The following is a 4,198-nucleotide window of genomic DNA, read 5'->3' on the forward strand; positions in this document are numbered from 1 at the left end:
TGATTTAAGAGTAAAAGATCATTGTCATTTCACGGGAAAATATCGAGGAGTTGCTCATTCTTCTTGCAATCTTAATTACAAGGACGATCATATGATACCCGTGGTATTTCATAACTTAGGATACGATCTACACTTTTTTATTAAAAACTTGGCAACTGAAATTCCCGGTTCGGTAATATTACTACCTCGTAACAAAGAAAAATATATATCGTTTACAAAATATATCGAAAACACGAGCGTTAATTTTCGATTTTTAGATTCATTCAGATTTATGGCTAGTAGTTTGGATAAGTTAAGTTCTTATTTAGACCCTAGCGAAAAAAACATTACTAGAAGCTTTTGCGAAAATCTCGAAGAATTTCAGTTGTTACAGAAAAAGGGAGTCTTTCCGTATGAATATCTAGATGATTGGGAAAAATTGAACGACGTCGAATTGCCCCCGATTGAAAATTTCTATAGTAAACTTAGAAAATCCGGTATTACGATAAAAGATTACGAGCATGCCAAAAATATTTGGACAAAATTCAAAATTCAAAATTTACGCGAATATATGGAATTGTATTTGAAAACAGACGTACTATTATTGACGGACGTTTTCGAAAATTTCAGAAATGTATGTCAAAAAACGTATGGCTTGGAATGTTTGAAATATTACACGGCACCGGGTCTGGCATACGATGCATGTCTTCTCATTTCAAATGTTCAACTAGAATTAATTACGGACATCGATCAATTAATGATGATCGAAAAAGGAATACGCGGTGGAATTTCACAATGCAGTAACCGATACGGTAAGGCTAACAATAAATACATGGAAAACGATTATAATCCAGACATTCCTTCATCATATTTAATGTATTTCGATGTAAATAACCTATATGGAACGGCAATGAGACTACCACTACCGACGGGTGGGTTCCAATGGATCGATAATAACGCATTTTATTCTATCATAAACACGTCGGACGATTCTGACGTTGGGTATCTTCTTGAAGTAGATATAGAATATCCTACAATACTTCACGATATCCACAAAGATCTACCTCTATGTCCGGAACGTTTGATTCCACCAACGGGTCAAACAAAACAGCCGAAATTATTGACAACATTGTTTGATAAAAAAAAACTACGTAATACATTATAAAAATCTCAAACAGGCTCTTCAGTTAGGTTTACGTGTTACAAAAATTCATAAAATATTACAATTTAACCAATCTCCGTGGTTGAAAACCTACATTGACCTAAACACACACTTGAGGCAGCAAAGCAAAAACGAATTCGAAAAAAATTTTTTTAAATTAATGAATAATGCCGTTTTCGGCAAGACTATGGAAAACGTTCGGAAATATAAAGACGTTAAACTGGTAACAAGTTGGTCGGGACGATACGGTGCAAAGAGTTATATTTCAAAACCAAATTTTCATAGCTTAACAATTTTCGACAATGACATGGTTATCATTGAAATGAAGAGATTGAATATTAAATTTAATAAACCCATTTACGCTGGTTTTAGTATTTTAGAAATTTCAAAAACATTTTTATACGATTTTCATTATCATTATATTATACCAAAATTCGGCAAGGATGTAAAACTCTTGTATTCAGATACAGATTCGTTAATATATAATTTTTACGTTGACGATATTTATAAATGTATTCGAGAAGATATTCATAAATTTGACACTTCTGATTATCCTCCCGATAACATTTATAATATTCCTTTGACTAATAAAAAAGTTTTGGGATTGATGAAAGACGAAAACAACGGTAGAATTATGCACGAATTTATCGGATTAAAATCTAAAATGTACGCGATCAAATTATATTATTCAAATGTAGAACGAGAAAAATCTTCTAACAAAAAAGAAGTCGAAACTATTAAAAAAGCCAAAGGTATTACCGGTTCGTCATTAAAAACAATCACTTTTGAAGACTATTATAATTGTCTGTTTGATAAAACTCAAATGTATACCAACGAACATCTGTTTCGTAGTAAAAACCATGAAGTTTTTACGGTAAACCAAAGGAAAATTGTTTTAACACCGTTCGATGATAAGAGAGTGGTTAATTATATATTTACTGATACATTGCCTTGGGGATATAAAACAAATTAAATTTTATGTTAAAAAAATATTCACTTGTTTTAATTAATACAATTTCATAAGCAGCAAAAACTCACTTGTTTTATCATTTTTGTTTTAATTAATTCAATTTCATAAGCAGCAAAACTCAACAATTTTAAATAAGACATTATTAAAAGATAAGAACCTATTTGTTTTCTGTAGTCATAATTTAATACAATTTTTTTTCACAGCATTCTAACGTCGAGTCACTGAAAATTTGCGTTAAAGTGTTTAGTCAAGTACGAAGCAGCAGCAGCCATGAATAGTGACCGTTACGTAACAACAACAACCGAAAAAAAAGTGAAACAAGATGTTTCGGAAAACTCCAAAGTCTACTACTATAACGGTACCAAGTACTGTTATAGCTGTAACAAATCTTTTTGCTTTTGTGAAGAATCCATTAAAAATCATCCAATATGTAATATAAAATATTGTTCGCAATCAACAAATCGTTCGAACAATATAAGTTTATATTGCGACGAAGTTATTCCATCATCGTCGTCGTCGTCGTCGTCGTCGTCGTCACCACCAGCGGCCAAAAAAACAAGGATTTAGAACATACCCTATAGAAGAAGAAGAAGAAGAAATACGTTGTGGTGTTTAGCAAATTTATATCGGATGTCAATACTTTGTAAATGTTTTCAATAAATCATCAATTTTATCGGTGCACATTTATTTAATTGTATTCACCTCGACAAACTTTTTAGATATTAATTTGTTTTCTATTCAAACTTATCAATGTAAATGTCTTAAATAAATCATCAATTTTATCGGTGCACACTTATTTAATTATATCGACCAGCGCGCATACACGACGACGACGCGATAACGTGCCGACCCAGTTACGCTAGGGGAACAGCGCGCGCGTCGGCGGCGGCGTTTATCTCCGAAGGTTCGCGGTTCGAATCCCGCCCGCGCGAGACATCGGCGGCGGCGGCGGCGGTCGCTTTTTTCGGCTCTCAAAAATTTCTCACCCCCGCACCCCCACACCCCCCGTAGTGTCGAAAAGGCACTACGAAATTTATTTTTTCTACGAACCCCATTTTTTACCGGTGTGCAATTGCCAAAAAGGCACTAGCGACTATGACGTCATAAAATGTTTTTTAATCAGTGACACCACTTTTTCCCCAAGGGGAGGCGCCAAAAAGGCACTATGACGTCACACCTCGACACAGGCGTAATTACCTTACCCACCCCCAGGGGTCCCCGTACACCTGTCTACACCCTAATGGTGACAGTTTCCACTTCTTCGGCGTGACCTTTACTTCTTTTACATGACCCCCCTTACGAAGAACTGGCTTTGGTACACTGCTGATGGAAAATGCCATCGGTGACCTTGAATCGTCACAGTCCCGCGTTAGAATAACTACTCGCTAAGTTATGAAAATGCATGTTTTGGCTATAATCTTCCGTAAATCAAGGGCGAAAACCAATTATTTGTCCCAAAAGAAGGTGTTTTAAGTATATATCTGCATTTCTAAGGTAGATTTGGGTACAATAAGAGGCGAAAAAGCAGATTCTGACTAAGATTTTATCGAATTCGGCAACTATTTGACTCAGAAAGGTTGCCTTACGTCGAAATCTAATAGTTTATTAAGGTTTTCGTTACTAAAATGCCCAAAGACGCCGATTTTGACTAGAATTTGAAAGATATTGACATGAATATATAACTGTTTGTATCAAAAAATGATAGTTTAAACTGATATTTGCAGTTTTGATGCGGTTTTAGGTACGATATGAGTCGAAGAAGCCGATTTTGACTGGAATCTGTTTAAAATGACAAAGAAAAACCTATTATCAATTCAAGGAAGTGAATTTTTAAGTAGTTATCTGCAGTTTTAATGTAGATTTCAGTTCGCTAAGTTATGAAAATGCATGTTTTGGCTATAATCTTCCGTAAATCAAGGGCGAAAACCAATTATTTGTCCCAAAAGAAGGTGTTTTAAGTATATATCTGCATTTCTAGGGTAGATTTGGGTACAATAAGAGGCGAAAAAGCAGATTCTGACTAAGATTTTATCGAAATCGGCAACTATTTGACTCAGAAAGGTTGCCTTACGTCGAAATCTAATAGT

Source organism: Cylas formicarius, unplaced genomic scaffold (assembly GCF_029955315.1).
Source record: "Cylas formicarius isolate icCylForm1 unplaced genomic scaffold, icCylForm1.1 PGA_scaffold_14__1_contigs__length_1757220, whole genome shotgun sequence".
In the NCBI taxonomy this organism is placed as follows: domain Eukaryota; kingdom Metazoa; phylum Arthropoda; class Insecta; order Coleoptera; family Brentidae; genus Cylas; species Cylas formicarius.